Here is a 14365-nt window from a genome sequence, read left to right on the forward strand (position 1 = left end):
GAACTAAAGAAGACATCCTAAAGCCAGTGAATGATTACACTTCCCACTGCAACTTGAATTCTAGATTATTTCTTTAAAGATTAAAGCATTTTTATTTTGCTTTTATTTAATATCCTTTTGGCTTTTTCCCCATTCACTTCTTTGACACAACAAGCTTGCAGGTTTAAACAGAGACTCCGCACATCTATATCTTAGATGCTAGGATTCACAGAGCATCACAATTGTGACTGTAAACCTGCACAGGAAGTCCAGAGCTGGGCTACAGTCCTACAACTATAACCACACTCCTCTCCCAGAACCTGCTGCATACAATAAGGATGAAGGATTTGAGTGAAGTGACTGGTCTATTCATCTGTAGACAAGACTTCCAAGGCCCTTTCTCTATTTTATCAGCACAGCTGCAAAGAACCAGAACCCTCATCCTGTAAAGTCACCTCCCCCATGTGTTGACTGTATCTCCTCGAGCAGTTGCATGCTTCTGGTGTGGAGTCGAGGCTCACCTCCCATCCTGTCTTGTGCTTGTGTGGATTTGTTCCCTGCGCTGGCCGACCGCTGCCGTCAGGGGATTTAGCAGGCACACGCAGCATGGAAAACAGCAGTTTTGTTTTAATAGAAACTATGTATTTGGTACCTAGTGTGTGATACTCGAGGGTTTAAAAGTCAAAAGGTTTTTTTTTTGTTTTTTTTATTTTGGTTTGTTTCAGTAAATCCATTCTTTGTTTTATTTTTTCCACCTTCTCTGCCCTCATGTTTTTGTTTTCTTTTGGGTTTTTTTCATTGTGAAGTGGGCATGCTTGTCAAAAATGACAGATGCTCTCTATTAATAGGCTTATAACCTCATAAATAGTTGTGTATAAAATAAACTGTTATAACTTCTTTTTTAATAAAACATTCAATGTGTATAGATGGTCTTTGTCTGAGGGTGATTATTGTGCGATTTTATCTGTGCACATTTTCCTGAGAGAAATTGTGCACTTTAAACTCCAGAGACATACCTACTGGTCACTTTGTTAGGTACACCTGTTCAGCTGCTCATCAATACAAGTGTTTTATAAGCCAATCCAGTGGTAGCAATTCATTACAATTACACTATGTGCACAATTATTAGGCAAGCTGTATTTTTGAGGATTAATTTCATTATTGAACAACTACAGTGCACTCGGTCAATCCAAATGTTAATGAACCTAAACCTGAATGTTTAAGAAAGTAAAAGTGAGGTTTTGTCTTTAAGAGAATATATATATGAGCAGAATTATCATGCAACTAAATGAAAAAATGAACATTTTCCCATCTCACTAGTTTATTTTCATCTGTTAAAGTGAGAATAATAAAACCACTCAAAATTTGCATTAACATTTCTGTGTCCATTGCTGATCCAGCCATGGGCCCATCCATCTGGGTGCAAAACAGCAAAGCGTTTGATGGTTCTGTGGTCACGCCCCAATATCTTAGTAATTTCAAGAGTTCTGCATCCCTCTGAAAAAGCTTTTACAATTTTTGACTTTTCAGAGTCCTTTAAATCTCTTTTTTGGCCCATTTTGCCTGAGGAAGAGAAGCTGCCTAAAAATTATGCACACCTTTATATAGTGTTGATATTCTTAGGCCACACCCTCACTCATTACGCAAATACACATCACCTGATATTCTTAAATTCAATAAGCACTCACGTTTATACAGCTTGCCGCTGGAAAATATGCATAAAAATTATAATATGGCCAAAATACTCACTCACAATACTCACAATACTCACAAATGTGTCTGGATACTTCAGAAAATCATTGAGGCTGGTTATGAACTTCAGCAGTATTACATCTATCGTGCACAGGAGAATGAGATTCACGTTTTTGGTTTTCTTTCTTTCCGTCTGACTCTCAGTTCAGGTTTTCCTCTCACAGTCCAGTTGACACGATAAGACTGGTATTTACTGGTTTTGGAAACACGGCAACAAAGTGGGAGATCAAAGGTTTCAATAGAAGCAGATCATAAAAACTGCTGGTTGGATCGCAAAGTCCTGGATATGAAAAGTGAATGAAAGTGTTTTTCAACGACAATAATAAATGGATAGGAAGGCTTTGGAACAGGTACAAGAACCTTGGAAATTCAAACACGAACAAGGCCTTGAAACAGGAATTATGTTCCATTTCTCAGTGTTAGATATTAGTTTGTTTGAGATTTTGAAGAAGTTTGCCTCTATTTGGCATTTATGTGAGTTTTAAAGCCAACATAAGAGAGTAGTAACTTTTAAACAGGAAGGGTCTGAATTATTCAGAGTGAGGACATGACTTCACATTTATCCCAGGTAACTGTATTCTGATAATTAACATTTAGTCCTTTTACTGAATGTACTTTAGGAAGTCCAGACCTTCAGTTAAATTCAGCTCTGGACAAATTGCCATACCTTGTGAATAGGAGGGGCATCCAATCAGAGAAAAGCTGACTTAAAGGAACAGATGAGAGGCTGTGCTAAGGACCACTACAAGATAAAGAGGGCTCATTTTGAACTGTGAACCATGGTAAGTCACTTTAGTAGAGCCTAAGCTGGAATATAACAGGTCCACTTTAACTATCAACTTATTCCACTAGGTGTCAGTGTCGAACTGCACTCCTGTGTCTGATACCCCCATCATGTTTGTACTTAAAGTCTGGCATAGTCTCTGTGAGTACTGTGAAACTTGAGACTCACATTAGTACCCCAGTCTTGCCGAATGACCTCAGACACACAGCACTTGATCTACGGAGCATGTTTACCTTTAAGGATGCTATTCATGGGTAAAGCATCAACCTCTTTCAAATTTAGGAAGACGTGGAGAGCCTTGGCTTCGGTGTGTAAATCAGTTAGTATTACATACTTCATTGATCTGTGCAAGAGCTGTTAAGAATGTGAGAGCTATAGTGATTCGGGTTTTATTTTGAAGGGAGATATTGAGCTGTGTGCGATTAACCATGCTATGACGGCAGTCTCAAAGTTCAGTGCAGTGTCCGCCAACAGGCCAGATGAGGGCGCCGCCTCCTGCTCCATCCTTTGTCCTCAGTTGCAACCCGCTCTGTATAATCACAGCAGGAGAAAATAAATGCTGTGACATAAGGCTGTTTAATCCTCTCTCCTCTGAAAAATGTATTCTGTCACGCAGCAATCTGCTCTCCCTTCCTGTCTGTCCTTATTGCAGTAGCAGTGCAGAGCAACAAAATTACTCTCCAGTTTATAGTTCTGTGTTCATTTTTCTTTTTTTTAAAAATTTGCTGTATTGTGTATCTGTTTCCTTTCTTCAGGTCATGTAGAAACAAACTATAAATTACCAACAGCCTTACAGTACATCCTGCATACACTTCTCTTTTACTGTATTGTATATTCAGTGCCAGGCCACAAGCCGCAGCGTGTCGGAGCCCTAGAGGGTCTTCATCTTAGCCTGGAATGTCAGTCAGGTGATCAACAGGTTGGTGTCTGTGTGCCAGCACAGCCAGAAAACATGAAAAAGATTCTGCCACACAAAGATTGCTGTAATAAGGGAAGACCTGGTGAACAGCCAGGTCCTCCATATCCTGACTGTCATCAAGGAGTTCTGCAGCAAATTAGTAGGCTTCTGCACTTCAGCTACATGACAGATTTAAAGAGAAAAGAGAAGAAAAGAAAGAAAAGAAAGGGCAACAGAAGCTGACCTGACTCGTAATTCCTAGTTTGAGTAAATCTTGAAAAACAAAAGCTTCTAAAACTGACTTGTGTCTCTCATTTTGCCATCTTTGCATGTTAGAAACCTTATCTTTTAAACACACCCACAGTCTGTAAAACATGCAAATCTGAAGTCTAAACTAAAAGGTGACATTTGTCAAGATTATGAGTAATAGTGATGAGTAATGTTACCTTTATGTATAAAATTTGCAGGGTGAAAATCTGACATCTTGTAGCAGCATATTTGCATGTCTTGTAATTAGGATGTGTTAGTTTAAATCTGAATTTGGGCATTCCAAGTAGCAGTAGCTTTGATGACAAATGACGACAGGCCCACACACTACATGCTTCATTTTATACAATATGGCTAAGGAGTATTGTTCAACCTCTTTTTAAAGCCCGACACCCTGTTCCTGCATCAGAAAAGGAGGAGCATGCAGGGAGGGAGAAGAGGGTGAGGCTATGTCTCCACACAGCCCTGACCTCCAGAAGTCAAGCAACCTGAGATCCTCAATGAAATATTTAAAGCTTCTGTTTTATCCGCAGTGCGTTGGTCAAGACAAACTGCGGGCCTGCATGACATAATGCCAAAGCCATTCACCAGCTGTCTGATTGGTCCACGCTGAGCAGGGTGGTCAGGTGTCCTGTGCCTCTGTGGCCTTTTAAGGCATTACGATGCCCCGAGGCTTCACATTAGACTCATGACTGTCTGCTCCAAGTTATGATCAATCACTGTTGGCTACAGCATTTTCTACAGCAAGGCTTTTAGCAGTGAACCTGCCTTGTGTGTACATTCTCTAACGAAGGCAGTTTCAGCCAATCTATGTGTATAAAAGAGACAGTGTGTGCTTTTTTGTGACTTTAGGCCTCCAGCTTTAAGGTTTAATAAGTTCACAGGCAAGAGCAGAAATGTGTTTTTTTATGTGCTGTAACATGAATAGATTTGTATTAGGTTTCATGTATGATTTTTTTTTTTTTTTTAAAGCATATACATAATAATACATTGAGCCAGAGTGCCAGGTTCCTCATGTTGGTGTTAGGTAGCAGGCAGTGCTCTCTCATGTTACAAGCTCTGTTTCACTGGCACGGCAGGGGGTGGACGAGGTGGCAGTGATGCCGGTGCAACAGCAGCAAGCGGTACAATGATGCTGCTGGGTCTTTACTAATAGATGAGCCGCTGATTAACACGCCTACCCAACCAAGACCACCACCACCTCCACCTGCTTGTTCTGCAGAGCCTAAAGCAGGAGAAGACAGCAGAGAAACAGTGCTACTGATGACAAGTGGTGCAGGAGTCATACAAATCACCTTGCAGAAGTTGGTTTGTTGGGGGGGAGGGCGCAAATACATGATGATATATATAGATGATATAACAGGAGGTTCTACTTTCTACAAATAATAATAATAATAATAAAAATAGCAGGACTTAAAATCTAAGCCAGTTTATTTATTTATTTTGCAATTTGCTTTTGTGTTTGTTTGTTTAAGCAAAACTGAACATTCCTGCAAAAATATACCTTTTGTTCGGGTTATTAACATTTTCCCGAATAATGATGTGGCATGCTTTGATCCTCCACCTGAACAATTAGGTTGGAAATTCATATTTTCTCAAAAAGAATGAACAAATCATTGTCATAATCCTCATGATTTAATATAAGTGAAATGCAATTGAATTACTAAGATGTAATTATTGTGTCCAATATACCCAGCAAATAAAGATAAAAAACAGTAATTGCAATGACTGTATATGATATACAAGATCAATCAGCATTTTCTCCTGTAACACACCTTTTTTAAATGTATATATATATGGAGAGAGAGACAGACGTATTATCTTGATTTTAATCTATTCAGTTATTCTTTTCGAACAACAGACTAAATCTTGCCCTATTATTATTTTGTCCTATGGCCCGAATCCCTTCACAGGAGGCGGCAGAGACCCCTCCATCCGATCCCTCCGCTGGCACCTGTTTCATCTTGCTTCGGCACGACAGCACAGAACCAAATGAGTATTTTAAATATTCATCGAGTGCTGCTCGTCTCCTGTATACACTACCGACCTCTCACACAGATGATCCGGGGCTCCAGTTTCAGAATTTCCAGGTGGAAACCACTTCAAGCCAGTGAGGGGCTCTGTGCTCATGCTCTCCATGAATTGAGCACCAACGACGAGTCACCGGGGATTAATTTCACTGTCGCTATTCACTCTGAAAGGAGTGTAACCAAACCCAGTTCCATCACCTCTAAATATTAGACGAGTTTTGTCTGCTTCGTTATCTGCCTCATTATCAACAGCAGGTAAATGGACTCTGTATGGCCATCGGAGAGGAGGATGGGTAGTACTGGCCCTCATATATTAGGCATCCAAGAGTGAACTAAGGACACTCCGGTGATGTGCAGCTCTGCGTAAAAGCTGGAGGAGGATGAGGAGCGACATCAGAGGCCCACTAAAGGCCCAGAGCTGCGTCAAGACACCAGGCCCACATCAGGTTCGCCAGGTCGTATGGTTTTCACTGGAAGGAATTATAAATAGAAGCTTGTAAATAAACTATAATGTAGGTTATTAAAAAAATAGAAATGAAAAAAAAGTAGAACCTGTTATGTGATGGAAAAAAAATCCTACATTGGTGTTACAGCAAAGGCATTTTTCTTGCTATCCTCGGACAGGAAATGTTACGCAATCTGCACAGAGTAACCGGCAGTGCAGGCTTTAAATGCAGTGTTTGATAATCATTAGCCATCTGGACGTAGTCATTTGATCTTACAGCATCTCGACCCCAAGAACTGCAGCCTCAGCCTACTAAAACTAATCCCGGGATGGTGGTAGTGTGCGGGAGGGGGTGGTGGTGGAGCTGGGATAGATGTCCCAAAAAGTCTATCTGATGCACCGTTGCTTTATGTCTGAAAATGCATCACAGGCCATGTCAGTCAGCATCTTTGGTACATCAGTTACTTTCTTTATTGTGCTTACTTTTTAACAGAATGTGAAACACTGAAATAGGAAGCGGATGCACTGCTTTATGCCTTTATTTTATCCTTCTTTCTCTCATTGGGAAAGTAATGTGGTCTGCATGTGCTGCGAAGGTAGACCGTGCAACAGTGATCTATATAGCAATCACAGGCCTGCAGGCCATTAGCCAGGCACCAGACCGATGAGGAACCGTGTAGTTGATTTTTTTTAAAAGCACTTACAGCGGAATATCCTACTTTTCGAATATAGCCTACAATAAATATTGAATTTTAAATTCACATTACAACGTATAAAGGACGAAAGAGCTGATTAAAATCAATTTAGCCTACGTGTTTGCATTAAGATTGTAGAAAAATGCTATGATGCAGAAAAAATAGTCAAATTCTGTAAATGTTCATTCTTATCATGTGGTCAGAAAGGCCTAATTTAAATTTGCAATTTTCCTCTCATTCCTATTTTTTTTTAACTGTCTAAACATATTTTAATGTCTTAAAATCCACGCGGGCTGTAGGACAAAATGGAATAATCTCGATGTTCCAGCTGGAGAAGAATCCGACACAGCCTTTCCTTGGGTTAGCCCAGTCAGAAGAGGGGGTTGGTCCACATTATTTGTCAGGAAATCGTTTAATCCGGAGACAAAACCAATCCTCATCCACTCAGAGTGCAGCAGTCCCGGGGTTAAAAACAGCGCCCTGTTTGAGGTCCTTTTCAGAGAGATCCACTCTTAAAGAGACTGTAGAGGCCCCTAAACGCAGCAGGGCAAAGAGAGGCTCGTGAAGGTTGGATTATTTGATTCGTGGGAAGAGATGCTCGAAAAATGTGTTTTTATTTGCTACCGGGCAATTCCTAGCATGTGTGCTCACAGCTCTAACCTGGAGGAGGGAGACTGGATAGAAGCTGTTTGGGTTTGAGCCTAGAAAAAAAAAGTCCACCGTTATGAATGCAGGTAGGCCAAACAGAGGTGGGTTTTGTACCATTTTCGGTTCCTTGCCCATACCATTTAAAGGGTAGGGGCCTGTCTCACATTTCACACACAGAAATAGCTCTAAATTTGTAAGTAAAAGTAGGATTCAAGTAAAGATTTGAAACAAAAGGAAGTTTCAGAAAATTTAAATATTAAAACTTTGGCCAATTTCAGTGGCTGTAGTTTCATTCTTGTCGCGTGTTGTTGCCGCTTTGTGTGTCTGCGCCTTTAAAAAGGTGCACGGGGCACCTATCTTTCTGTAAGTGTGCAGCCGGGACGCGCAGGTAAAAGGGAGGAGGTTTCAGTGTGGAGAGAGGGAACCGGTGGGAGAGAGAGGGAGAGAGGGGAGAAGAGAGGAGCGCAGGGCTGAAATTGACATTTGATACTCAGGAAGTTCAGGAGTCTGCTTGGATTTCTTTTGTTTCATTGTAATTCTGCAGTCCTGCTGCGGGCAACACGAACGGGAGGCTTGTGTCACTTCCACACAATGTTAATAGCGGAAAATCCTTAAATGATAATGATAGGTTGAGGACTAAAATGTGAGTTGGGTCCGACTTCTGAGCGGTTCGTGACGCACGACGATGGACTGAGAGGAAGGTACGAACAATATTTCGCTTTTTTGTTGTTGTTTTTTAACGCACAGGTTAGCAGTTTAAATAAAGCAGCCGAATACACAGGCTAGCTTAAAGAGAGGGTTCACATCAAATGAGAAAAGATGGGCGAGGAGGCCGTGTTACCTACCAAAATACTTGGCTAATATTGCAATTTGTTTTACTTTGTTTTTTTAAAAGATGAATGGGTAATGACCTACTAACAGATCAGTAGTTTTATAAATCTGGCTATTCGAATACTTCAACTTAAAAACTTTAACTGCTATTAATTCAATTTAATGTAAGGTACTACTTTTGTTTAACCTCTTCTGGGTTAAAAAAAAAAATCCGCACAAATAGTCCGTTAAACGTGGTCGAAATTAATATGAAATAGACTAAATCCCAGAAATGCGAAATTTAACCGCCACCTGATAAAATATTATTTAAATAAATGTTCAATTTAATGCAGTTGTGATAATTAAATAGGCTCTTTTTTATTTTCGGTGATGCTCGAGCTTTGTGGTATGTAATCACGTTGCACCTGCTTCTATTTCCGTCCAATACCAAGAGAATACAGTGAAGACCTCAACCTAATCCTGCGGATTAATACTGAATTGGGTATGTTGAAATTTTTTTCTCTTTTTTTTCCTTTTTCTTTTCTTTTTCTCCTTTAAAAAAAAAAAAAAAAAAAAAAATCCCTGCACACTGAGGGTAATTAGGGTTGTATACAGGGTGTGTGGTGTTATGAAACAGGACAGTATTCCTAATAACCAATAAAGGCCAAAGGGAGGGGTCCTTAAAATATAAACGTAAAAAATACTTGAATGTGACTTGAAGTACCTTTTTGTGTGTTTCAGGTCATAAGACTGAATTTAGATCTTGCTGCAGGACTTAGAGGAGTGATAAATCCTCCTGAAATAACCGTGAAGTTGAGGACTTGTAGACTCCCTATTCAGACAAATGCGATTAACAAGGGGCTTTGGAGCAGCTTTGAGGTTAAAATAACGACGACAGAAAGAAAAGGAAGTCCGGACTTTGCAGTGTTAACATTTCAAAAATATAAATCACGAGGAAGGGAATTATGAGCGCTTCCTAAACATCCCTTTGGACGTGTTACATCATTTCAGGTAATATTTTCATGTAATCTTGGATTTTTAATAAGTTGGCCTATGTTTGAATTCATGAAATGTAACTATAGCGCCATGTTTAGGTTTAAATTAAGCTGTCAAAGACGACATCAAGAATTCGTCTGTGAGAAAAGCTACTTAATTATTGTAAATGTTCAAACCTCACATATGTTTTTTTCCTTTGACAGTTGGTCTTCACGACACATCAAAACAAGATGGCTTTTTAAATTGTTTTTTATTTCCCAGATAAATCTACATTTATCTAGTAATGTTTTCTCTGATTTTATTTTCATTCAGAAATAGTGTCCTTGTTTTTTTCTGTTCTACTTCCATGAGTAAGAGGCTCTCATTTAAAAACATATTACTAAAATCTCATGAAGCTCCTTCCTTAACTAATTAAGGTATGGAAAAACACAGGCAAACCTTTAAAGGACACAGGTTCTTCTTCTTCGTTTTTTTTCGGACTTGGCTTTTTAGTGGTATTGATTTCTCCAGGAAATGGCAATGGGAGTCTTGCTCAGGGAGCCATTTGGGCGTCTGAAGAATCACTTAGTACATGGTTTGATCGCTGGAATCAATGGGAGCTCCCCGCACTGCAGGGCCCAGGGTGAGGGAAGCTAATGGCTGAACCAAGGGTGGGGCGTCTGGGCCCTGCCAGGACTGAGCTGAGGACAGCTAGCTTCTCTCTGATTCGGATTATCTGTGGTGCAAAGATGCTTTTGACAACATATCCAAGGTCAGGAGATGGTTTGAAGGTTATGATTCAGCTGCAGTATCATGATTTAAACCCTTTTATTTATTATTTCGATGTGAAGGAAAAGAGAAATAGGCTCAGTTGTTTGTGTATATTTTTGTAAGAGAAGCCTTGCATATTTATTTGACAGACATTTTGAATTAGTTGAGTTGCTTCATTGCTGATATCTTAGTCTGACTGCAGCCGTTTTCTGGGATTTGTTGTTTTTAAAGATCAGACTTAAATCACAGATACACCACACAATATGTGAATTTATCCTTATTTTCATTTCACTGACACAAAACCTGCAAGCCAGTTTTTACCTGTACTTGTACTAGTTACATGTAAACTCTTGAAATAACAAGAACATCAACAATGATGAAAACTTTATTTATTTTATCACAGATTTTAAAGATTAAAATGAATGGGTCGTTATAACATAACTGATGCACCTCAACACAAATGCAGCAAGCAAATTAAGAGGTTTGTTAAAGGTGAGCAGGTTGATTGTTTAGGGGGAGGGCAGAAGCCAGGATGTAAAGGGATTACTTATCAATCTATGTCATGTGCCAAACTTAAGTTTAAGACATCGGTGGGTTTGATAACTGAGCAGTGAAGTGCATATGTGTTTCTTTGTTTGGTCTTAGCAGAAAAGCAGTGGCTAACGTATTTTGTCAGTGTTATCCAAGTGGTATTCTGATTGAGTTCTGTGTGAATAAAAAAACAGCACCTGTTCCTGAAAAATCTTGGACTTTCAGTCCCAAATATTAATTGCTTGATTGTTTAGTAAAAAAATGAAATTAAGCAAAATCCATCAAGCATTATGTTTGGCTTGATTGTATGTGGGTAAGATGTTGAGATTCAGGGTTAGTATTGCACGAAACCTTGTAAAATATCCTCTATATATGTTATAAGCAACAACATAAAATCCAACTTACCAAAAAAACCATTAATAGTTGATTTATAACTGCATAACATGCTTATTTATATGTAATTATCAGGTACGTATGCTGTCAGGGTTAGCTCTCTGTTCCTAGAAATCTAAAAGCGGGAGTACAGGTGATTAGACGAGAACAGGTAGAAGAGGGTGTTTGCTCACTCGTAGGATTGACTGGACTTATATTTAGTTGCTCACATTGAGGCACAGTGGCTTTGACCTGTTACTCAGTGTGTGGATCAGTCCACTGCAGTGCAGTCAGTCTTGAGCTAAGCTGCGTCACTGCAACACTACGGACATATTGAAGGCTGTGGCTGTTCTAAAATAATTTCTTCACTTCTTCTTCACTCATTTCTCTTTCTCTTCTCTCACTCTCTCTCTCCAGGCTATTGCATATGCTCTGCTCTTGTGGGTTGGTGGTCTAGTTTGCATAGTCTTGATGACTGTCCCTTGGTGTTGGGTTGACAATGACTCCTGTTCTGTGTATGGCACTGGTAGAATTCACTGTGAGAGCTCACTATCAGTGAATTACCATAGGGCCATAAACAGAGCAGAGAAAGAACCACTTGATGACGATGCCCGTCTATCGCGGCTTACTTTCTGTGGCTCCTCTCTCTTGTGCTTGTGGGTGGGGTGAATGTGATGTAATGACTCTGGTGCGGTTGCATGAGCTGTGCTGCGCTGCGCTCATCTTGCTTCAGCATCTTTCTGTCCTTAGGTGTCTCTATAACAACAACTGCTTGCATTTGGATGCCCCAGCCACTCCTCTTCTTTGCCCATTTTGGCACTAGCACATTTTTGCTTCTGTATATATACTTTGAGCAATTATGTGTAGTGCCAATATAGGACAAGACAGACTTCCATCGCTTTTGCACAATTGTGGATTGATACATTTGGTATTTATTATTTAAAATGTCCTGATGATTGAACTCTGAATTCTTCTTGCTGTCCCCTTGGTTTCATGTATTTTGGCGGATATGGAGCTGACACTCCTGTTCTAGTCTGTCTTAAACCACGACCCCGGAGGATGATATCAGCACAGCAGGGCTATGAAACAGTCAGCTTATTTTTCGCATCGTTTCATTGTTCTTTTTGTTTTAAAAATAACACTTCTTTCTATGCTTTTCAGCTTCAGATAAATGCCATCTCGTCTTAGTGGCTTCATCCATGTTTATGGCTCACTTTGTAAGAAGAGGCCCTACAGCTATCAGGTGGTGTTTGGCAATGGTAGAACTCACACTGGTGAGGTAGATGGATCCGGTGGTTCTAGACTTGCCAACTACTGCCTGAGAGCATCCACCAGCTGAGAACAATGTGGAGACAAAAAATAGCCCCAAGCAGAGAAGCATCTGAAGCTCATTTAAGTCAATGAGTGAGTGGCTGACGGTGGTGAAGGGTGGGGTGAGACTCTGTTCCTCCCCTGCACACCCTGGCCTCAAAGCTCCAGTGACTTGGTATAAACTTTTTACAAGCAATTTTAAAGAACAATCAGGATCTAGATAAAACTCCCAAAGTCTTTGGCTTCTTTAATTCAGAAAAGATGACACGCAGGAGGCAGGACAAGTAGAAATCAATTTTTAGCTTTGGGAAACGGTTTCACCTCTAAAAACAAGAAGGAAAAAAAATCAATGTAAGTGTTTTCTTGAAACAAGATATTTGAATGCAATCAATGAAAAGTCTAGCACTGCAAGTATTACCTTGTTCTCCACTTCGCAAGATCAGGCTGACAGTTTTACCGCATAATTGTTCAAACATTTTATAGTGGATTGAGTACTCGGACAACAAGACATATATTCAGCTTACTATTTCATTTGGATTAGTTTAAATCAGAGAAAAAAAGAAGAAGCTGAGATTTTCAGAATCAATTTTTTTTCCTGATGTAGGCTAAATAACTAATTTGGGTGGTGGGGACAGGAGAATAAACAATAATGATGACAAACATGATTTTAATGGAGAAACTGATAGCTCGTAGTTTGTTCCATGCAGATAATGTAATTAAAATAATGGTTCATCAGTCAGTCTTTGACAAGTGGACAAATGAGTGCAGCTCTGCAGTGTGAGAGGGACGAAGTGCTCCACTTTATGTCTAGAGGTTCAGCTCCTCCGCCTTCAGCCAGCCATCAGGGGGTTCCTCTCTTAGCTCCATGGCATAATTGGCAAACCGTGTGGTGTCATCTTACCCTTCTCTTTTCAGTGCAGCCTTTTCCCCTCCTCCCTCCCTTCCCCAAATGGAAAGGGTGGAGAGTGAGGCAGTGTTTCAAATGTTAGTTTGGTTTGCTGTAACAGTCCATTGACAGTTTGGCGCAAAAAGCAAGCTCCATACTGAGCTTCATATATCTGGGTCAGGGTCTGCTAATGTAGGTGACAGGGGGATCTGGGGATTAAAACCTCTTTATCTGCCTTTGCTTAAATCCTGCTTTATAGCCTACACTTCAGCTTTAGCTAATATGATTTGTATTGTTTGCCTGCAGGCTAGCTATATTTGATCTACGTGGATGTCATCATTGGACCTTTGCAGAGGCTCTTTTGCTTTTTGTGCTGATTGGCCATTAAAACAGAGAGTGGGTAAGTGCTTAGATTGTGGCGATACACATACTACTTGACATAAAGGATCTCAGCTCTGGCTGATATTTTCAGGGCAACTGATTCAGGTTAACTGCACTTTTTGTCTCGTGTTACAGATATATCACGCACGTATAACGCCTAACCGTCTGGGCATGAATCAAAGGATTTGACATGTTCTTAATTGTGTGTGCACACCTGCTGACTCATCACTGAAATGCATAGCTGTTTATCTAGCATACATATTTGCCTGTGTGTGATGCAAATAAATACTTTTAAAAGACCGATCCATTGTGTCAGACTCCGTCTAACGATCTTCTTTGCAGCAAAGTGCATTGAGGGATAACCCTTGTCAATTCAAGGCCTTCTCCAGATGGACCGAGCAGCTCAGGTTACACTGCATTTTTCAGTGCCCCCTCTATCCCACAGCCCCCCTGGCCCCTTTCTCTATTTCTCTCTCTCTTTTTCTGTTACACACACACACACACACACACACACACACACACACACACACACACACACACACACACACATGGTTTCCTGGGTGGGTAGAGTTGAGCTGAGACAGTGCTTCTCCTGTGTTCTAATGCAGGCTACTGAGCATTAGTGAAATGAGATTATCATCGTTCTTACGCAGTGTCTGGGTTGAAGGTGGACAGAGGTGTGAGCCGGGAAGGTGAGGAGGCCATTATTAGACTATTAGACTACATTATGGGGGAAGACGCTTCATCAGCAACATGTCGGCAAGACGCCTAGATTTAAATTGAAATTGATTTAGAGTGAGTTGATTACATTTCCACAGATTAGAAAAAGT

Source organism: Oreochromis aureus, linkage group 17 (genome assembly GCF_013358895.1).
Source record: "Oreochromis aureus strain Israel breed Guangdong linkage group 17, ZZ_aureus, whole genome shotgun sequence".
NCBI classification, from domain to species: Eukaryota; Metazoa; Chordata; class Actinopteri; order Cichliformes; family Cichlidae; genus Oreochromis; species Oreochromis aureus.